The 22,893-nt window shown below is 42.3% G+C and overlaps 1 protein-coding gene and 1 long non-coding RNA gene across 6 annotated transcripts in view; one reads left to right on the plus strand and one right to left on the minus strand.

Annotated features, from left to right (window-relative positions):
• LOC308238919 overlaps positions 1–20,149 on the plus strand; it is a 69,608-nt gene extending 49,459 nt beyond the window's left edge. For 2 of the 4 annotated variants that reach the window (XR_013959646.1, XR_013959649.1), the window contains 4 exons: positions 10,393–10,489; positions 15,603–15,781; positions 17,349–17,410; positions 20,004–20,149. This is a non-coding gene — a long non-coding RNA (uncharacterized lncRNA). Of the gene's footprint in view, positions 1–10,392; positions 10,490–15,602; positions 15,782–17,348; positions 17,411–18,035; positions 18,289–20,003 lie in introns of all 4 variants that reach the window. The other 2 variants (XR_013959648.1, XR_013959647.1) reach the window with 2 other exon arrangements.
• The window catches only part of SPATA17 (spermatogenesis associated 17), a 189,829-nt gene continuing 172,062 nt past the window's right edge, over positions 5,127–22,893 (minus strand). Inside the window, exon 12 of one of the 2 annotated variants that reach the window (XR_013959644.1) lies at positions 5,127–5,849. The gene's annotated coding sequence lies outside the window, so the exon portion shown is untranslated. Of the gene's footprint in view, positions 5,850–20,270; positions 20,342–22,893 lie in introns of those variants that run through there. The other variant, XR_013959645.1, reaches the window with a different exon arrangement.

Genomic DNA, 22,893 nt, shown 5'->3' on the forward strand with positions numbered 1-22,893 from the left:
TTAAAAATATGTCTTTATTGATTTTAGTGTAAGGAAGGGAAGGGGATAGAGAGATAGAAACATTGATACGAGAAAAACATTGATCAGCTGCCTCCTGCATGCCCCCCACTGGGGATTGAGCCCACAACCCAGGCAGGCGACTCCTGGTTCAGAGGTCAGTGCTCAACCACTGAGCAACACTGGCCAGGCTAGATTCAACATTTTTTAATTAAATCTTTATTGTTGAAAGTATTACATATGTCCCCCTTTCCCCCCATTGACCCCTTCTAGCCTGATCCCATCTGCCACCCCAGGCCTTCACCACCCTATTGTCTGTGTCCATGGGTTATGCATATATGCATACAAGGTCTTTGGTGGATCTCTTCCCACCCACCCATCCACCTGCACCTTCCCTCTGAGATTCCACAGTCTGTTCCAGGCTTCTGTGTCTGTGGATCTGTTTTGTTCAACAGTTTATTTTGTTAATTAGATTCCATATATGAGTGAGATCATGTGATACTTGTCTTTCTCTGACTGGCTTATTTCACTTAGCCTCATACTCTCCAGGTCCCTCCATGCTGTCCCAAAGGGTAAGAGATCCTTCTTTTTACTGCTGCATATTATTCCCTGGTGTAAATGTACCACAGCTTTTTATCCACTCATCTACTGATGGGCACTTGGGCTGTTTCCAGATCTTAGCTATTGTAAATTGCGCTGCTAGGAACATAGGGGTGCATACCTTCTTTCTGATTGGTGTTTCGGGTTTCTTAGGCTATGTTCCTAGAATTGGGATCACTGGGTCAAATGGGAGTTCCATTTTTAATTTTTTGAGGAAACTCCATACTGTTCTCCACAGTGGCAGCACCGGTCTGCATTCCCACCAGCAGTGCACGAGGGTTCCCTTTTCTCCACATCCTCACCAGCACTTGTCATGTGTTGATTTGTTGATGGTGGCCATTCTTTTTTTTTTTTCTTTTTTAAAAATTTATCTTTATTTTTTTATTTTTTTAAGATTTTTTTTATTAAGGTATTATATGTGTACATATCTTACCATTGCCCCCCCCCCCCCAATGGTGGCCATTCTGACAGGTGTGAGGTGATACCTCATTGTCGTTTTAATTTGCATCTCTCTGAGGATCAGTGACTTAGAGCATTTTTTCGTAAGTCTCTTGGCCTTCTGTATGACCACGTTAGAGAAGTGTCTATTTAGGTCCTTTGCCCATTTTTTAATTGGATTGTTTGTCTTCCTTTTGTTAAGTTGTGTGAGTTCCTTATATATTTTGGAGGTTAACCCTTTATCAGATGTATCGTTGGCATATATGTCCTTCCATACAGTGGGCTCCCTTTTCATTTTTTTTAATGATTTCTTTTGGTGTGTAGCTTTTTAATTTGATGGAGTCCCGTTTGTGTATTTTCTCCTTTGTGTCCTTTGCCCTAGGGGATGTGTGTGCAAACATACTGCTACTCGAGGTGCCTGCGATTTTGCTGCCTATGATTTCTTCTAGAATTTGTATGGCTTCACAACTTACATTTAAGTCCTTTATCCATTCTGACTTTGTTCTTGTGTCTGGTGTAAGTTGGTGGTCTAGTCTCCCCATTCTGGCTGCCTCTTTGGGTTTGTGTCTGTGTATTGGTAGATCTGCTGTGACGCTCAGTCTCTAGTGCAGGGCAATGTCAGACGCTGTTCCTGACTGACCCTGAGTCCCCTGTTTCAGGCTGTCAGCAGTCTACAGCTGTGGCTCCCTCTGCTGGGGCGGGGTGCCTTTGGAAAGGACCAGGAGATGCCCCGGGGCCAGCTTTTCTTAGCCCTGGGCCCAGAAGGAGGTCAGGCAAAGACTGAAGCCTCCAGAGATCTGCCTCTGCCTGCACTCTCATTGTTCTCATTGGTCCCAGGCTATCAACCACAGGGTGGGGCAACTGCCTTCCCTCCCAGGCAAAAACTGCCTGGATAGCAAAGGTCAGAAGGAGAAAGCTTTCCTCCAAAGGATGAGGGAATTACTCAGCCCAGGAGCCCGGGGTGGATGCCCTCTGAGCTCCAACCCCAGAACCCCCAACCCTGGACCCTCTTCACACAGCTTCAGTCCACTCTGCCCTCCCTCTGCAGAAGTCCAAGATGAGTGGCTGCCCACGAAATTTTGTGTGTGGGCCCTTTAAGAGGATGCCTGCATTTCCAGCCTTCTCTCCCTAGCAGACAGCAACCCTGCTGCTTTTCACAGCCAGATGTTACGGGGGAGCCTTTCTCAGTTCTGATGCTCCGGGCTGGGGGTGTAGACCCCAGAGTGCTCAGTGGGAACTCTCACAGCTGAGATATCCCTCTGGACCTTCGGCTGCTGAGTGTGGGCGCCTGGCCACCCGTTCACGCCTCTGCACTTCCTACCAGTCTGCACGCCTCTCCACTTTCCATCCTTGGTTATCAGGGTTCTCTCCAGCTCGTCTTCAGCTGATTTTAAGGGTGTTTTTTTCTGTATTTCAGTTTTATTTCCAGTTTGGTCCTGGGAGAGTGTCAGTGTAGCCTCCACTTACTCTGGTGCCAATTTAAATCTAGACTCAACATGTTTAGTGTAGAAACAGCATCAGCTGTTTATGGAAAAATGGAAATGGCATCGAACTCCTGGCAAATCTTCACATTAAGGACCATAACCAGGCCTCTTTTTGCTATGAAAATGGCATCCCGATTTCTCAACTGTGTAATACCACGTGGTAAGGAGTCTCGTACTTTCACGCCTGCAAAGTCTTTTTTTAAAAAAATATATTTTATTGATTTTTTTACAGAGAGGAAGAGGGAAGGATAGAGAGGTAGAAACATTGATGAGAGAGGAACATCAATCACACCTCCTATTGGGGATGTGCCCGCAACCAAGGTACATGCTCTCGACCGGAATTGAACCTGGGACCCTTCAGTCCGCAGGCTGACGCTCTGTCCATGGAGCCAAACTGGCTAGGGCGCCTGCAAGGTCTTTTTGCCCCACCGAGGCTTCCCCCCTCAGGTCTCCTGGAATTTGGATACAGGTTCTCGTCAAGCCTTGTCCTCCAGTAACATCCACAGGTTTGCAGAGTAAATGAAATAGTGCAGCGACCTTTTTAATTCCCGCGACTTTTTACCATCTTGGAAATTGAACACAACAGCAGGAGTTTAACCATATGCACTGATGTAAACGACAAAGTAAGGCACCTTCCCACTCTGAGGGAAATGTGACCCCCAAGGCTTCAGACACGGTCCCCTGGGAAGCGGAAGCCCGCTTGCGTGTGTCTGTCACGGTGCATGGCTCTGTCCTGGGCTGTCACACCTGTCTGCCGCTCACACGTGACCTCGTGGGCTGCAGACGCCTGCATCTGGTCTGTACCTTGAAACTGCCTTCTGCATCCCCTTTTTCTTTCCTAAGCATGCAATCTTGATTTTTTCAGAATGCTATGGATTCCAAGGCATCCCGTTTTGAGAATGTATCCTGTTACATTGGAAACGTAAAGTCCTTCCAGTACCAGGGACCCTGTGGACATGGCGCTCGATGCCAGATACTCATTTGTTTTCACGGGTGTCTGACAACTGGCGGCGATTCTCAAAATCAAACGAAATGGTTCGCGTGAGTCCCTGGGGGTTTCGCAGCGCCCGATCATTTAGCCAAGTGTCATTCTGCGTGCTGGTTAGTCTTGGGTCTCGATTGTTGTGCCGTTCGGTTGATGGATGAGATGGCCTAAAGAAAAGTAGGGAAGAAAGAAAGAAAAGAACAGTGTTCTTCGCGGAGCCCACAGTGACAGGGCAGATCGGCTCTCTCAAATCCCCGTCCACACGGCCATTGTCATCAGGGTGATGGATGGAGAATCCCATCAGCTCTGAGCTGTTGGGGCTTCCGCCTGATAGGGAAAGGCAGTCCTCACCATGTCCCTGCAAACAGTTGTGAGAGGTCAGCAGCCCAGACCTCCGTGCACTAGAACGGGCTCCGTCCTTCCGATGCATGCGAGGGATTGTCAGTTTGCGTGTCACGAGGGTTTTGCTTTAGGGGTAGTCACCTCTAAAAAGAAGCGCACTGAATGGCTCATGTTCCGTAACCGCTACTTCAGAGTCTTAAACTGAGCTCTGCTAACGAATGTAGGCGTGTTAGTGCGACTGAGAAATTGATACTCAATTTTTTTAGCTTGTCAACACTGTCTACTGAGTGTGTTTTGTGGATTATACTGAGTCTTGCTGCCCTTCCAAGTCACAGCTAGCCTCTCAGACACGAGTCCCCATGAAAACTGAAATTAAAGAGTAATGGAGGGCCCTGACCGGTTTGGCTCAGTGGATAGAGCGTCGGACTGCAGACTGCAGGGTCCCGGGTTCGATTCCGGTCAAGGGCATGTACCTTGGTTGCAGGCACATCCCCAGTGGGGGGTGTGCAGGAGGCAGCTGATCGATGTTTCTAACTCTCTATCCCTCTCCCTTCCTCTTTGCAAAAAAATAAAATATTTTTAAAAAGAGTAATGGACAGGTGGGTGGACTATATATGATTTACCTTTTAAATTTTTAACGTTTAAATATATTTTTATTGGTTTTGGAGAGGGAGAGAGAGAAACATCAATGATGAATCATTGATGGGCTGCCTCCTGCACGCCCCCTACTGGGGATAGAGCCCGCAACCTGGGTATGTGCCCTGACTGGGAATCGAACCAGCAACCCCCTGGTTCCTGGGTTGATGCTCAACTGCTGAACCACACCGGCTGGGCTATATGATTTATCTTCAGGGCTGATGTTAGTAGGCTCCAGGCATGATATATTATAGATGCTTGAAGAAAAGATTTTTATTTCTTTATACTGTGAAACAGATTTCCAGGAAATCATTAATTAACTCAAACATAGGCTATGTTAGCATTAACAAAAATCAAGTATAGTTGCAAGAATATATATTTAGTGAATTGATGGTCATCTTAATCTTTGATAAATACTTAAACTCTAAAATATCATCTATTCCTTACCATTGACCTAAAGATTTTTGACAAGGGAGTCCTTTCTCTCTATTTAAAATTGCTTATTTCTTGGTTGAGCTGGAAATACTGAAAGGAAAAAAAAAAAAGGTGTCATTGCTATGATCTGAGACTGGGGAACTTCAGGCCCCATAAATTTGTTTTATTTGATTTAGATGAGGCAGCAGGTAATGTAACTGGACACAGTTGACAAGAAATTATTTTTTATTTAAAGAACTATTTGAAGAACACGCTCATTAGAGAAAATTTAGGGGGAAAGTAGAAATGTAAGTGGAATGTACAAATACACAGATAGTTCCATCACCCATATAGGCAATATGTGACTAGTATTTTAGAAGTGCCATTTGGCCTTTTGGAATATACCAAGGCAAGAAGTGGCAGGCGTATTTTAATGTTTTGAAGACAGAAAATATTAAGATTGAAGGTCAGTAACAAACTTGGGGGGAAAACAAAATTTTAAAAGCAAATCCTTATAACAGCAGTTCATTTTCACCCTGATTACATCTAGTTATAAATACATATATAATACCATCTCCCTTCAAAATGTTATGATCAACAGCTTCGAGTGATATGGCTGGTGGCATGCATTATGTAATTTCAGAAGCTATGCATCTGATTGATGATTTAAATGTTTATAAAGAAAACCTTTGCAATAAGAAACTAAAAGTATATGTTAGAAATAAGCAAGCTCTCAAAACACCCAAACTCTTTCTCATGAGAATTATCTTATTAGGAAAAATACAAAATCAATCCAATCTTTCGAGAGACCAGAGAAAAATGGGAACAAAATGGAATTCCAGCAGCTGGTGGTAACATCCAACCTGATTTGTAAGTAAACCAGATGTCAGGCTCTTCTTGGCAGACTGTCCTCATGCCTTGTGACTCTGTTGAGGCCATACATGTTGTCACATCTACAAAAACAAACACACACAAGTCCAATTTCAGAAGTGTTTGTGTGTCATGGACCTCTTGTGGGGTGATGCAGAAGGGGGTACCATTGTACATCTGTTTGAATCGCCACAGCCTGGGGCTTCCTCTCTTCCGGACCAGATTTCACTTTGGTTCCTTTTTGATCTTGTACTTCTTCTTCAAGTATTGTGCTGAACATGTGTTATGACCATAATATGCTTAATGATCTGTCTCTCCCGTTTGACTGTGTGTATATGAGAGCTGGGATTGTCCCTGGCTGGCATATCTTGCAGAGTGAACAGATAATGCCAGTAATGTTTTATTCCAAGAGGGAAATAATTGTGTGTATGTGAGAAAAAGAGAGAGAGAGAACTTATTGGGAGAGGAATTAGGTAGAAATTGACCTGGGTTTGTAGTCCCATGAGCAAATTGGACCTGGTGAGAATGGATCAGCAAGACAGATTTTCCGGCCATTACAAGAGAGATCTTATTAAAAACAAGAGCTTCCCCACAATGACTCGGGTTGCCTCAATACGTGACGAGCCTCCTGAGGTGAAAAGGCAAGCAGGAGCCACATGCGTATCTCGCAGGGATGATATAGAACGAGATTAAATGAACTCTAAACTCCCTTCTGACACCATGAATCTAATTCCAGTAAGGTATCAACTCTAAATGGAGTGGATAAGGGGAAATGACACTCCCGAATCGAAAAAATTTAGTTTAATTAAAAATGAACATGTTAAATTAGCACCTACTTTATACACAGACATGGTTCTAGCCATTTTGAATACCCCTATGAAAATGGCAAAGAGATCCCTTCCCTTAAGGAGCTTAGATGCTAGTGAGGGAGACAGATAACAGACAAGTAAAAGAATCCCACAAAATAATTTTAGATAGCGGTTGGTGCTATGGGAAAAAATCGGCTACTGTACAGAGAGTGACCGGGGTTGGGGCCGGATAACATTAGATGAACCATCAAACAAAAAATATATATGTTTAAAAATAGTCTGTATTGTATTTTAGTAGCATTTCTAGGAAAACAATTTCCAGGACATACTTCGTATTGGCACTGCAAAATATTATCTTTGGAACACTGATTCTAGCCAAAGAGAGGAGGCAGCACCCTGTTCTGGAGAACTTAGGACCATGTGGGTTTTAAAAAAGTTTGTTCTTACTCTGATATAGCAATATTTTTAGAAAGTATTAAAATATTAATTTTAGATCATCAGAGGAAATGCCTTAGTAATATTTCAGAAACTAGATTTTTCTATTATTCATTTCCTTTTTTAAATTGTCATGGTGATTTACTTACTGCATAATTGAAGCAGGGTTACTTTGAGGTAGTATCAACATATTTCACTGTAGTGGGCTGTTAGTCTTAGGACATAGTTTGCTGAACCAATTTTGTGATTAAAAAGGTAGTGTCGTGGCTAAGAGCACATTATCAATGCTTTTTCCTATGAATTGTCTTTTTAATGTTTATCAGGAACGAGGGTTAACTTACTATTATTAATTTATGTCACGAGGATTAATTCATGACAAATTTATGGCAAAAATTGAAATTTGAAAATCTTTGTTGTCATTCTTATTCTTTGTTAAAAATGACTGTCTTGGTGAAGTTTAAATGTTTTCATTTATTTATTGGGGAGATTTAGAAAAGGTTCATTTATTTTTCAAAGGTGTAGTATAAAAATAACTTTCTATAAATCAAGTATTAAACTATTTCTAAACGAACTTTCATTATTGTACAAACAACCGCAAACCACTATTTCCATCCTATTTTTAAAAATAGCTTGAACACAAACAATACTTAGGACATAGAAATATAGAAGAGGACTCATGGTGAAATCATTCGGAGAGGTTATGTTCAGTGTCTGAAAGATGAAAGATAATTCTCCTTCTAACTTTTAATTTGGTTTTTATTATATAAAAGCCAGGAGATGCCTTCTCTTCTGATGCTCCCCCTTCCGGCCACCAGGTGGCAGACTTTTACTGCAAATCTAAATTCCTGCCTGGCAGTGTAGATAGGGGTATTTTATTTGTAAATGCTCGCTGTCCCGAAATCATTTCTCCTTTTCAACTCCAGCACACGACTTAAAAACTTGCCTTTGAATTGAATTCGTAGCCATTGATTTAGTCTGTTTCAGACCCACACTCACAGTTTCTATGTAAGTACTTCTCTTCTGGTTCCCTCTTGTGAGATTTGTATTGATTTTGAGATGTCTGTTGATGTTCATACATGCACATCAATAATAGAACTCTTCGTTTGAAAAGAAGTGACATCAATTTATGGCAAAAATAAGGCTATATTTAAAACAACATAGAAAAAATGGAAAATGAAAATTTAAGAAAATAAAAATGTTTTTTTTTATTTGAAAAAAAACCTGGTGGGAAAATACTATTTAAGTATATTTTTTACATGAAATCTATTGCATGGGTGTTTTCACAAATATCTAAAAATATATATGCCAAAATTTCTAATTTTCTTATTGGAGAAATAAGTATAATTTAATTTAACATTTTTAAATGGCAAAAATTAAACATCAGAGTTCTATACTTATTTTGTATATACTTTGGCTCAAATAAGTAAGTTATTAAAATATAAATTTATCCTTTTACTGAGTTATATATAAAGTGTTGAGAATATTGAATTCAGTGTAAGACTATATTTCATGTGTTTAAAGGATCAGGATTTTAATTTCTGTATATAATGCCTGAAATTACATAGTAATATAGTCTAAGAAACAATATGTAAAAATAATCAAAGAACATCAGTATTGCAGTTTTTATGTATAGTAAGACTTTAATATCTGATTCTATGTGATGCATAATGTAAATAATTTTAAGAAGTGTGTGATTGAAACAGGATAAATCAGAAAAAAAGCAGATGTTGTTTAAATCACTCACAACATTTTTGTGTTTTTTTCTTTTCACACGATACATAAACCCATTCATAAGCATACGCACTGAAGTATCTTAGAAAATTGGTAAGGTCACGTAACAGCCGCTAGAATTTATGTTTCTGCTGTGGCATTTACAGTAGTAAATTGTAAAGTTACTAAATAACTAGTTATGGCAAATTAACAAAGGACAGTTATGTGAAAAGAAAGTAAAGCAAGCAGAACTTGCAGGAGTGCCTGTGAGGGAGCTCCATTATTTAAACCCGGTCCCCTGTGCTGCTGGAATCTGCCTGCCTCTGGGCAGTGTCATCAAAAACAGGGAAATGAATGTTTTTCTCCTTCTTCGGTTCTGTGAAAACTTTGCATCCCATTGTTCTTCCCAGTTGAAAAATATCCAATTCCAAGAATTGCTAAAACCGACAGTGGGTTGTCCTGATTTCTTTCTTGATGGTTTTTTATTTTGAAAGCGTTCAGAATACAAATACAAAAAACTACTTTATTTTTCATTGTTCATACCGTTATTTCTCAATCACAGATATATTGCCATTTCGTGAAATATGCTTCTGGGATCTTCCTCTTTTTGACATAAACTAGGCATATTTATCACTGATTTTTACCTTTAATGGGGCTACTTTCAATCTGACCTCTTTTAATGAATATCCACCTGTACCTTAGGAAGTGAATAAAACTTGGCTTCCCTTGATCGTCAGCAGTTAACCCTCATTATTGAGACTCTGGTCAAATTTTCATCTTGGAATCCTGAGTTTGCTTTCGCATTCAGTGATGTACGCAGGGGCTCTGCTTACAGTAATTGATTCATCCCACACTTCAAACCCACTGATCCCACGACAGTCATGGGAAGGCATCGTAGCTGTGGCAGGGTCGACTTCAGAAAAAAAAAAAAAAAGGATGGAGACACTACCTACCCCCTTTAGATTCCTGCAAAATGTGAAAGAATGAGGTCATATCATGTATCAAAATAAAATCTCAGTACTGACCTTTCTAGACTCAAAATGTTGCCCTGGAAATATAAGAGAGTAAAATACACATCATTTGAGCCATATTTGCCTGGTTGAGAAGGAAAATACTACCAACTTCGTTATCTTTCTGTACCTACTTTTCCATTAGTAATTTTACAGCATTAACGGGACTAAAACACAGTTTGAACTTAAATGCGAGTCTACCGAGAAGCCATCAGCTCTAAGAACCCCAAATATGAAATATAGTATTTTAAGTGAACTGGCTGAATATTATGAACAAGCTAGCTTTTCTTTAAAGTATGTAGATGCCCTATGTCTTTATTCCACATACTGTTCTATGAAAACAAATACAAATATTTTTAAAGCCAATTGATCATATTACCTATGCATCAGAACTCTTTTTTTCACTGAATTTTTATCAAAACTCCAAAAAATGCACTTTTATATCCTAGTATTCTGAATATTTAATAAGATACTCTTTGGTGAAGGAAGGACTGGTTATTCAAAGCAAACAAGTAGCATTTTTATTTCAGAAATCATTTAAGGGCCAGTGAGGAAAAAAGGGGGGTGTTTTCTACTTTTGTTCATTTCATGGAACTTTCATTATTATTGCACAGCTTAAAAGCAATCATTAGAGTTTACTAACATTGTCATTTTCTCCACAGTGGAAAACATGTTTTGTAAAGCGAAGGGGATATTTCTCCGAGAAGCATTCTGAAGCAGCCACAAAGAGCTACACGAAACGAACACCGCACAAATTAGGTGGAGTATAAAGTTTATTGCGTATGAAACGTATTCTGAGCTAATATAATGGTTCTTGCGAATTACCGTCTCCAGCTACGGGAGGGCATTTATCTGGTGGGAAAAAGAAACTTAAGAGTTTTCCTGTCAACTGTGAATATTCTTGATTTGGCTGAGGGGACGCCATCTCCCAATCCTAATATCTTCCCGTGAAAGGAAATCTAATTCATTAACTTTTCCAAACGCTTTAAAAGTTTCTTTTCATCCGGGACCACTTTGACCTTCTTTATCTCTACCACTCGAGAGATCAGAAATACAAATCACAGTAAGTGATATCCATTCGTTTGTAGCTCAGAAGCCAACTCTAAAGGTAAATTATCTTTGTACTGAAATACCCATATTCTAAATGAACTGCTAGTCACATTTAGAATGCCGTGATGACAAGCATTCTAAGACCGGCGTAATGTCATTTTTAAATGTTTTGGTTTTAAAAATGTGAGACAAAGTAGTTTCTAAAATGGCGTTCATAGCAAAATGTGTTTTTAAATGTCCTTAGAGAATTTACCTGTCTCTCTTCTCTAATTTATGTGTTTAAGCCCAATATTAAAAGCAAAGCTAACAAATGAAAAATCCTTAGCATAAAAATAGTTCTTGTTATTCAAGTTTTATTTCAAAATTATGGGAGAAGTAAGTCTTCTTAGGCCTATACTTGCCTGGACAAAAATGAATTAAATTTACATATATGCTTTTTTAACTGACTTATCTCTTAATACTTAGAACATGAGTATAAAATGCATTCTAAATAATTCAGTGGGTAATATCAGATGCATTTACCAAGAAATTTTAATCACTATCCAGAACTATTACCAATGATGATTTTATTTGCAATATTAAATAAAAAGGTTTACAGTTCATTTGTTACAAAATCATCGTGTTATAAGCCAAGTAATGTTACGCAGAGTATTGATAGGAACAGAATGGGATTCTGTGAGTCATATTTAGAATATATTGGAATTTTGCAGAGACAGTAAACAAATAATGTAAAGATTTTTAAAGATTAAGACAAATGAAGATGATATTTCAAGGTTACTTATGCTTTGGGGTGTTGCTATTGAATTTTCTAGGTGTCAAATTTACATTTTTTTTTGGTTTCACAAAGCTATGTTATAGTCACCAAAGGGGAGGGCAATATAAAGTGGGATTTCTCTGAACTCTTAAAAGATAATGTTAATATCAATGATGGGTTACTTTCCTCAGCCAACTGTGACTTCATTAATGTGAGAGAAAGTAATAAATCTCTACACTAAGTTTTTAAAATAAAAAAAGTTAGCATTATCTAGAAAACCTATTTTGAAGAACAACATCAGTGAGAAAAACTATAAAAATCCATCCATTATTTTAGAACTGAATCCATAAGAGAGATCATGGTAAAATAAATGTTCTTAAAACTTAACCTAGTTTTCTACTAGGTGTGCCTGCCCCTCTGGTCTCATATAGCATTTAGATTTTATATGCTTTAATAGAATATATATCTGTTTAAGGGCAATGTTACATGTTTTATAATTTCAGAAAAGTATAATGTAAACACTTCAAAGTACAGTAACCCTTAAAATGTCTCTCTAAAAAAAATGATTTAAAAGATGTAAAAACAAATTTCGACACATTTACATCACTGTAAGTTTTGCAATGACTAAAAAACGTATTCATTGCACACGTTTATTTTCAATAGTTTGTTGAAATAGAAGACACGCCTGCATGGACTTTTGTTACTCTTGTGGAAAAGACTTTCCCCTTTTCAAGAATAACTGACATCCTGAAATCGCTCTCCCTTCTGTAACTGCCACCATTAATAAGCCTTTGTGTGACAGCACCTGCCGTTGGTCTGTCTGTGACAAAGTCTGGATTATGTTTTCAGTTCGCACTAGTCTTATTTTTCCACGTGGGTCAATTTCCCTACTTCCCTGGCTCCTTTCCTTAATCGCCCCTTCCCAGATCTGTCCCAGGCACCACAGTGGTGACGACAGACACTGGGTACCAAGACAGCTTCCCTGGCCACTTCATAAGGATCTTGCGTTATTTGGGGTGCTTTCTCATGTTCCTCTACGTGTTTCTCCCAGGCTCCTTTCTTAGGGCATTTACCTAAACTCCCCCCTCTCTGTTAGCTGTTGATTTTATCGCTCGCCCTCCTTCCCCAAATCAAATGCTGAACCCCTTGAAGGACTCCTCCCGTTAAAGGTACTATATCCACCTACGGAACTGAGATAGGTACAATGACTTTACATCAAAAATGGGATTTCTGGTTGGGGAGCTGGGGTATTCTTGTGTTTTCTTTTCCACTCTCCATCATTCATGCCAAATAAGGTGGCATGGAAGATGTTCGATAATTTTAGGTCCACATAATGGCTCCCTGTGTTCATGCCGGTTTCCTGAGCAGAATTTTAAGGAAAAAGAACATGCAGAGAGGAGCCCCCCAAAATGGTTGGCATTTTTTTTTCTCATTTGCATAGCAAGATTTAATTTCCATCCCTTAAATATGACGAATTGCCGAGATTTTCTCCAGTTAATGCTTTTAACAGCTCCCAATAAACTCCATTAATCAGGGAGCTCCAGGCCCAATGTGCAGCCGGGAAGCAGCTAATTTGCTTGATGAGACCCCGACTTTGGTGAATAAACAGGTGGATAATCTGAGGGCTTTATGGCCTTAATTACAGTCTAATCAGTTCAGCGGTTGGCAGGCAGGAGAGGAAGGAAAAAAGGGGGTGGTGATGGGAGAGGGGGGACAGGTCAAAGCCAGGTCTCCTAAAATAGGAGACGTGCACCCTAAAGACACCTCGGTTACTTCTTCAACTGAGTTGCTCGTTTCCGTCTTTTCTTTCCCGGTCTCCTCGGCTTTCCTATGCCCCTCCTGCTCTGTCCCGCTGACCCGCGTGCCCCCCCGGAACCACAGCTCCGCGTCTCTGGCCCTGCGCCTCCGCGGATAAGGGTCACTTTGCGCCCCGCTTCTCCCTCCTTTCTCTCCTCCTTGCGCGCCCCCTCCCCGCCGAACAGCCTCTCCGTCACCCGCGGCCGCCTGACAGATCCCGTCAAGGGCATCCCAACTTGGAAGGACAGACGCCGCCTCGGCATATGGTCCGGTCCCAGATGTGTCTCCCTGCCCCTCCGCTCCCGCCTCCCCGTGGCGGTCCGTTCGCAGACCCGGCGCCGCCGCCTCCGCGCGCCCAAGTTCACCGCCGACGGGAAGTGGCTCTGTTCCCTCCCGCCTTTTGTTTGCCGGCTCCCCGTTCGCCGATTGGTGATCGGTGGGAGGACCGGGGGTTCTTTGAACCTCAGGGTCCATGCGTACCTCTGCACGGAGAGAGTCTCCGGGGCCAGTTCACCCGGAGTGAGGTGCAAAGGGGGCTGCCCGGGGAGGGGAAGCGCCGGACAGTCAGGCCCGGGCCAAGCTCTGTCCTAAGAGTCCCCCCCAATCTGTGCTCCTCCGAAGGTGTGGGCTGGGGGGCCTTTCGGGGGTCCCCGCACCGCTGAGAGCTGGGAGCCCCTCTTAAAAGGAGCGGAGGCCGCCCCCTCGTCACCCCCCACGCCTGCACCTCCAGGCCCCAGCAGCGCAGGGAGCAGCCTCCCTCAACCCCAGGACCGACTCTGGCTGCTCAGCTGGGGCGGGGTGTCGGAGGAGCGCCCCCACTTTGGGGATGGAAACTGCCGCGCTTTGGACTGCAGGGAAGGGGTCGGCCAACTCAAGGGGACAAGCCCCCTAGGCCTCCTGCCGGGGAAAGGGAGCGACAGGACCCGGAGGAGGGGGCGACCCGCTGCCAGGCCAGGCCAGGCCGGGAGAAAGCGCCCCCAAAGCTCCTGACTCTCAGCCGAGCGCATGGCCCGTGGATCCGCCCGCATTGCCTCCCCATTTCGGGGCGCCAGACCTCCCACCTGGGGTGGCCGATGACCCGCTGCTGAGGACAAGGTTAGGGTCTAGCGAGGCGCGCCCACCTAGCCACCAAGGCTTTGGGTGGAAGGCACTGCGTCATTGCGCCGAACTGGCCCGCCCTTGACTTTATTCCACACCCTCAGCCTCCGCCCCGCCCCCCCCCAGCAGGTGACCAGGCACCCGAGAAAGGACCCCCCCTTTCCTTCATCAGCCGCCTCCGTCTGTTTATATTCACGCAACTTGGCTGGCGACAGGTCAACAAAGGCGTGGAGGCTGCGCCAGCCCCGCCGTGGGAACAATGAAGTAAAGGGCCGTGTGTTTGCTCACAGGCCGCCCCGGGATCGGGGTGTCCCACCACACGGGCCGCCCCGGGATCGGGGTGTCCCACCACACGCAGCGCTCCCAGCCCGCAGTCCCCCCATTTCTCCCGATCCCACTGGCCCGCACCCGGGAGGGTGCAGGTCACAGTCCTGACCAGGAAAGAGAAAGGGACGGCGGCCAACAGTCCACTCACTCTCCACCACGACGTTTTTTTAAAGTCCAAGCGTGAGGCGAGGTGTAGTGTGTGCCACAGGGAATGGTTCAGACCAAGTGGAAGTTCTAAGCCGAGAAATTGAGTTTGCATATCCAGATTTGTTGTTTTTTTTTATTGTTCTTATTCTGCCTCCTTCCCTTTTTGGGGAGGGGAGTGAGTTTTCAATCTGTGGTGTGTTTTTTTTTTTCTTTTTGTAAAACCTTGACAGGCAATCTTATTATTGTAACAAAAGCATCCATGTAAGTCAGTTAAGAACCCCCAACTCAAATTATGTGAACAATGTATATAATAAAAGTATCAATATTTTTTCTTCGATAATAGAAAAAACAGGGTTCTACTAAGAAGGCTCAACCCCAGATCCCGAATGCGGTAAAATAGGCAGGTGAAAAGCCATTCTCCCCAATGACATGCTTTCAGTAACGGGCTGAATTAGCAGAAAACGCTTTAAACTGCATGTACTGTAATTTCAATTTCTTAAAACCAGATGATGCCACTCAAACCACTTAAATCACTTGATTATGATATTAAATCAGAGGTTTCCAAAAAGTGGAGGAAGAACTTAAAGCTGAAAAAAATAATTTATCCCTTGCCAAACTAAACTAAGTTGGATTAGACCGCCGTTTCGGACAATCGGTGAGCTTTGACCTTTGTGCTTTTTCTTACATGTGAACATAAAGGAACAGAGATCTGTCTCATGACTGGCTGAGTGAGACGTCTCCACAAGAATGGCCCTGGTCAGCATCCTCGACTCATCAGAGCTAAATTACCGCTCGATAATATTGCATTTTGTGCTGCACGGATGCTCTCGCACACCTGAGCGGACCTGGGCACGCCGCTGCCTAATTTCTCCTTTGTGGTATGTCTCGATAATCAAAATGCATTATTATTTCTCTTTCAAAATACAATGGGGATCCCTGCTTCCCTGCCCCCAAGTGCTGAAAACTCTCCAGCCGGCCTGGAGAAATACAAATGCGCCAGGCGAAGCAGGCCCCGTGTTCAGCACTCAATCATGGCCTGTCACAGGTGCAACCGCTATGCATTATCCCGCCGTGATGGATAGAGTGGGCCTGGGCTGCCCGGGGAGCTGGGGCTCAGGTGGGGGTCCTGTCATCTGGGCTCCCTTCCCCACTACCTGTGGGGAGAAGGGAATGCTTTGCAGGGATTGGCTGCGGCGTGAGTTTTAAATTTTAGTTCCTCATATAAAATAGGAAGGTCATCTTTTTTAGAAGTTCAGTATAGCACTGAGCTTGATCTCAGCATAAACTTCATGCTGAGGGAAAGAACAAACAGCTCATCGTAACCCCACAGACTTCAGTTCAAGCTGACAACCTCATTTCCCATAATTACTTTAAGTGTAAAAGGTATTTTCCTTAAATCTTCATTTTGTTGTTTTCTTTTTTTTGTTAATCCTCACCCAAAGATATTTTTCCCCCATTGTTTTTTAGGGAGAGTGGAAGAGAGAGGGAAAGACAGAGAGAAACATCGGTATGCAATCAAGGTGCACACCCTTGACCTGAATCGAACCCGGGACCCTTTGGTCCACAGGCCGAGGCTCTGTCCACTGAGCCAAACCGGCTAGGGCTTAAATCGTAGTTTTTAAACAGAAAAAGAACTTAGACATATTTGGTTTAATGTATATATACATAACGCCTGTATAAGTCTACTTAAGCTTAAGTAAACAACTACCTAATGTTGAACTTGATGTCTATACATAAGGTAAAACCTGTTCTTGCATCAGGTGAATCACTTCACTAGACACGGAATGATTCATCGTTTCATTATATGCCATTCAATAATCCACTAACGTAGGAAATATCATGTTAGATAAAGCAGGAATTTTTATCTTAGATTGTGGCCCTATTTCAGTTTAGCTGGGCACCAGATTTTGGAGTTTGCTTGCGCTATGATCAGTCAAGATCTTAACTAATTACTGTCAGATCAAAGTTGACAACGGTCTCACCAGTGTTCTGTAAAACCCTCGAGGTCCTTCATTTCTTTTTGAAATGGCTAAAGGCAAAATGATTTGCATAAGGAGGTCTCAGATTTTAAAATGTGGGACTTCTTTCATTGGGATTATTAAGTGGCTTCCAGCGATGCCACAGATGTTCACACACCCACCGCAACGCTTTACCATTTCTCCTTGTGCTTTTCAGGTACAGCCTGAGAGATTGAAACGATAGAGCTGGAGTAGGCAATACAACAACCTCTAAAATGTTCCTTTTTCTGGACACCAGAATTTTATAATCATAGCAAACAATATTAAATGTGTCCAGGAAATTTGCCAGTTAGATTCTATTCCCAGACATAAATTTATGCTTTTGGGTATTTGTCTTACACTGGCAAATTATATATAGTGGATTAAACATTTTCGCTGATAAACATCTTTCTAAAGCATCTTTGTTTTTCTATTCAACCTATTATAGCAACAATCTGGCGTAATCCAGGAGTTTAAACATCGGCTGGGCCAACTGATCCACAATTTGGGGTAAATATTTATATGAGAACATTTTTGAAGATATATTGATAAAAGTTCATTTATATTGCCGTTTTCTCTGCTTAAAAAATAAGAATTAAAAAGGAGCATAAAATTGTACATGTTTTCTGGTAAGCTTTTAATGACTAGAGAATTAATGATATTTGGAAGATCATAATGCTGAGTAAATGTGTCGTTTGCTGTATTTGTGGATAGATGATGTGTGAGTGTAGTATAAACAGTGCCAACCACTATCTTTAAGAAAAGAAGTGCATTCCTTTCATTAAAACAATACTCCCCACCCCCCCGCAGAATTTTAAATATTATTTGGATGACCTTTATAAATTGTAGCTATCAGAACAGTCCATTTTAAGATCCAAAATATAAAGAAGCAACTTTATGTGCACAGCACTTTATTGTAATTAGCGTTAGGCTATACTAGATTGATAGTTAATTCTGCCCATTTCTTTTATGTTAACCATCACGCCAGACCCGTAGTTATAAAGTGTTCATGATACAGAATGTTCCTTGCGCAAGTCATTCATTATTATAAGATGAAAAAGCCCTCTTCTTTATATTATAATATCACTGTAATAAGGTTCTCATTCAGTAAGAAATCGCTTTTATGTACACATAGAGAAGAGCCTGCTGTTTTCTAGAATAGCAGCGAGTTTCTGCTCTGCTTCGAGTTACACTTAGGACTTACCTGTGTACACGGACAGAAAGTGGATACGGACAGAAAGACAGGCTGAACAACACAGACACCTTGGGAGAGGGTGAAAGAAACTCTGGCGTTGGGTGTGAGTCTGTCCTTTCCGCACTGGGTTTTGACGTCTTGCTTAAAAAGGATGGACAGAGACCCAAGAGTCGATGGAGAGGGCACACGGCGGGTGAGTGAACCTATTTTGGCCTTTCTAACTGAGTGACACCCTCACAAACAGGCCCCCAGCTGCCACTGGGTGTGTCAGCAAAGAGCAGAAGCTGTCGGAGGGAAACGTTTTAATCGTCTTCATAGCTGCTGGTTGTGAAATGACCTCAGAGGCAGGAAAGTGATAGAGAGTGCTGTTCAATGGATAAAAGCATCTATACATTTCCATTTTCCCCTCAAAACCACACACACACACACACACACACACACACACGGGCATTCTTTTTTTTTTTAAATATATTTTATTGATGTTTTACAGAGAGGAAGGGAGAGGGATAGAAAGCTAGGAACATCGATGAGAGAGAAACATCGATCAGCTGCCTCCAGCACACCCCCCACTGGGGATGTGCCCGCAACCAAGGTACATGCCCTTGACCGGAATCGAACCCGGGACCCTTCAGTCCGCAGGCCGACGCTCCATCCACTGAGCCAAACCGGTTTCGGCCACACGGGCATTCTTTAAGGAATGCCATAATACCACATTGGTGGGAGTAAAAAGGAAAAAGACTATATATATATAACACAGGAAAAGCTGGAGCCTCAAAATGCATGTGGCCTGCTTGAAAACGTCATACTATTGTTTGTTTGCTTCCATTTTTGTTTTGGGGGCTGTAGAACCTCACTGTCAACTTCGGGTTGAGAGCAAGGCTAATGCCTTAAAGATCCAGGTAGAGGAGACGAGGAAGCCAGCTCAGGAAACCGACCACGGCTGAGCTCTCCACGGGAAAGCCACGAGTCCCACTTCTCTACATAACTTATTTCCCCCAATCCCCACGCAGCTATTTTTTCTTTTTATTGAATGTCATTTAGCTTTTGATTTTTTTAAAAATGTATTTTATTGATTATTTACAGAGAGGAAGGGAGAGGGATAGAGAGTTAGAAACATCGATCAGCTGCCTCCTGCTCATACTGGGGATGTGCCCACGACCAAGGTACATGCCCTGGACCGGAATCGAACCTAGGACCCCAGTCTGTAGGCCGACGCTCTATCCACTGAGCCAAACTGGTTAGGGCTAGCTTTTGATTTTTTTTTTTTTTTTTGGCTTATAGCTGGCTGTTTTGATTTTTTTTCCATAAGGTATTATGCACATAGCTTGTTCGTGCAATTTGATTTTTTTTCCATAAGGTATTATGCACATAGCTTGTTCGTGCAATTTGTTTTGAAGACTGGCATAGTGATGTATTAGTAATAGGATTAATAATAATATACACAGGACTCTTTCTCAAGTGAAAGCAATATAATGAGGATATAGAGACTGAAAAAGACAGCACTCGATTGCCTGTCTGTGAAAGGGACAAGTGACATGTAACCAAATCAGGATACAGATGATCTACCCTTTCAATTCAATGCATCACCTCAGAATATTAGACTTCTTGTTTACTTGTTAGCTTAAGAGTAACTTAGCAAGTTTTCAGTTTCATGGAAGAGAGGATGGGTGCTTATTCAAAAAATAGGAAAGCCAAAATGAAGTGTGTGTTTGTCCTCAATGAAAATTGACTTCCAAGAAAACGGAGCTGCTCTTAGCTGCAAGTAACAGAATCCTTGAGAAACTGGCTGAAACCCCAAGAGCAGGCTCAGGTTAAAACTGAGTGGTCTTTGGACTGGCTTCTGTAAGGCCCTAGTTGCTCAGTGATTCACCAGATGTCTTTTTCCTTCTCTCTACCTATTTCCTACAGCGCCAGCTTCATTCCAGGCCTCGCTGTCTCCTAGTCCCGCAGAAGCTCCAAGACCTACATGCTTGCTCGTGCACAGGAAAAGAGGACATCTTTGCCCCAGCATTTTAGCAAACTATTAATAAATGTTGTATGTCCATTCCTCATCCAAATTTGCCATCAGTGTGTTGATGAGTTAGTTCAGGTTTCAAGTGGCAATATTAGAGCTGAGGATGCAGTTAGCATCCTTGGAACCACAAACCTTAAGCAGGAACCGACTTCTGAAATAAGGGGTGAATAACGGCTGATGTAATCAAGGAGGACTTCCTGTGAGAGGTGGCACCAGGCTGGCTGCAGAAGGGCTGGTTAAGAGAGGAAAAGAAAAAGCACGGATAGTGGGAATAATAAAGTCGTCCTGACTAAACTAAGGCATTGATGTTGGAGAGTGCAGTCAGTGTGTGGGGTCACCTTGTACAGGAGACACCAGCTTAGATTTTACGGGACAAGCAATAGGGAATTATTCAAGATTGGTTGAGTGTATAAGTATCCTCTTATTCTACTCTGTCCTTTCTCAAACCAAATTACACAGGTCCCTGTTTTTTTGGGAGCAAACCATTATGTGCAAGGTGCCAGACACACCAAGATGAAAACACAGAACCGAGCTGAGAGTTTCCAGCACAGTAACCTCCGTCCAGGTACCACCAGGCCCGACACCCGTGCACCTTCTACCGCACTAAGGCACCGATTAAAAAGAGAAAACTGTCATGAAATAGGATTTCGTGCTTTTCTAGAAAATAATCATATTCCCCGAATCTTTAGGTCTTCTGGCCACATTCAAATAAACCTAATGGGCTGTGTGTGCGGGGAAGAAGTTGAGAAGCCTAAGCTAGGAGGGGACTCAAGTATTTTTTTGGGGAAAAAAAAACCCCAAAACTTCCAGCCATGCCCTACAAAGGAAGGTGCAAGGCTCCGGGCCGCCCTCCTGTCTCCCCGGGGTGGGCAGCCCGGCCACCCAGTTCTGGGGGAAGGTGACAGGCGGGGCCAGGCAGTGACAGCAGGTGAGTGATTGCACCTTCAGCTTCCTGCCGCGATCCATCACGCGGCCCCAGCCGCTGAGGAATCAAAGCCTCAGCAAGGTGCTGAGCCCAGCAACATATCATTAAACAAGGTTACCACCGGCAGATCTGTTCCCATGATCAATCTGGTCAATAACCGTTCCACCTCACTGTACACCCTCCCCCCCAAAAAACATAAACAAGCATTAGGGAAGCACTCGGAGAACAATGTAAGGCCTGGCCAGGTCTTCATTTCTCCCGTGGCATTCCGCAAGCTTCTTTCAAAACCCTTGTAAATCATGAAAAATAACCTTTTCTACAGGATACATCCTCCGGCAAGTGCTGTACCCTAATTCCATATTTTATTACCTGATACTGACTGATTTTTTTTTCTCCAATTGATTACGGAATAGCGTTGGGACAATTCCTTTTTTTATGTCCCCTCAAGTCTGCATAACTCACTAGTTTCTTCCCACATAAGAAGTCCCAGATGAGATAGAAGGACAGCAGATACCGCTGTCACAGCTCAACTTTAATTCTTGTGTTTTACATTTAACTCTTCACACTCAGTGGCATTGGATTCTTGCCTAACAGGTAATATCTTGACTTCTTTACTGTGTAGAGACTGGTCAGTAATACAATCATTAAAATTTAGAAGAGTGAATAGCAATGTCACGAGAAAAGTCTTTGGTACTCTCTGTTGGTGAGTTTGAAGTAAAAGGTCTTAGTATGTACGGGAATAAAAAGCAACCAGTGAAAAAATCCACAAGTATGAGTGGTTATTCCAGAAGCAACAACAACAACACACAAGACTTTGCAAATATAACCCCTTTCTGGCTGAGTGCCCTTGGATATTTTAGGAATTTATGGTTGTAAGTATATAGCCATTAAATGAAAATATGTTTCTATGATTAAAATAGGCACACTGGTTCTTGGCCTTTTATATATATACATATTATTGACTTCAGAGAGGGAGAGAGAGAGAGGAACATTAATGATGAGAGAGAATCATGGATCAGCTGCCTCCTGCATGCCCCACGCTGGGGATCAAGCCTGCAACCCAGGCATGTGCCCTGACTGGGAATCGAACCGTGACCTCCTGGCTCACAGGTCGACACTCAACCACGGAGCCACACCGGCTGGGCGGTTCTTGGCCTTCCTAAAAACAATGATAGTTTACCTAACAGAACTGATTACCTGATTGTGGAGAAAATCACAAATCTGAACCCAAAACCCATTCCAATTTCTAAAACTTCCATCATTACAAAAATGAAGTTTGTTCTTATCCCTACCTTTAGGCAAAGCCCCCTTACCACTGTCCCAGGGGGAGGGAACAGATTTCCTTTTAAATCCTTCCAAGAGAGGGTTTCTTAAAAGCCCGTTAAGTAATTGCATGAAATAATAATCTAGATAGAAATTCAGTTGCTTAACCTAGTCTTCTTTATTCAAATGATTTCCTTCCATCCATCCATCTTCCTAGTGGAGATGAATTCCAAGTACGTGTTTTTCTGTGTAAAACACCATTTAAGTTAAATGATTAGGTTTATCTTAAGCATTTGTGGATGGAAGTTAATTCCCTTAGATGCTCATGGTGCAAAACATACCATTGGCTTGATAAGTCTGAGACTCCTTGCCAAGTAAAACTGGAAACGTTTAGAGGAAGTAGAACTCATTGTTTAGACTTCAGAAACATATTATTGTTTCTCCTTAATAATGGGCGATAATAGTACCAATATGAATGGAATGCACTCAACCTTATTGTTTAAAAGTGTTTATTCTCTAGTCTAGTCTGTTTGTGACTATTTGTGGAGTAGTCCTTGCCAGGAAAGCAGTTTTTTAGAAGAACAGCTCACTTATGC

Source organism: Plecotus auritus, assembly GCF_963455305.1.
Source record: "Plecotus auritus genome assembly, chromosome: 14".
NCBI lineage: Eukaryota > Metazoa > Chordata > Mammalia > Chiroptera > Vespertilionidae > Plecotus > Plecotus auritus.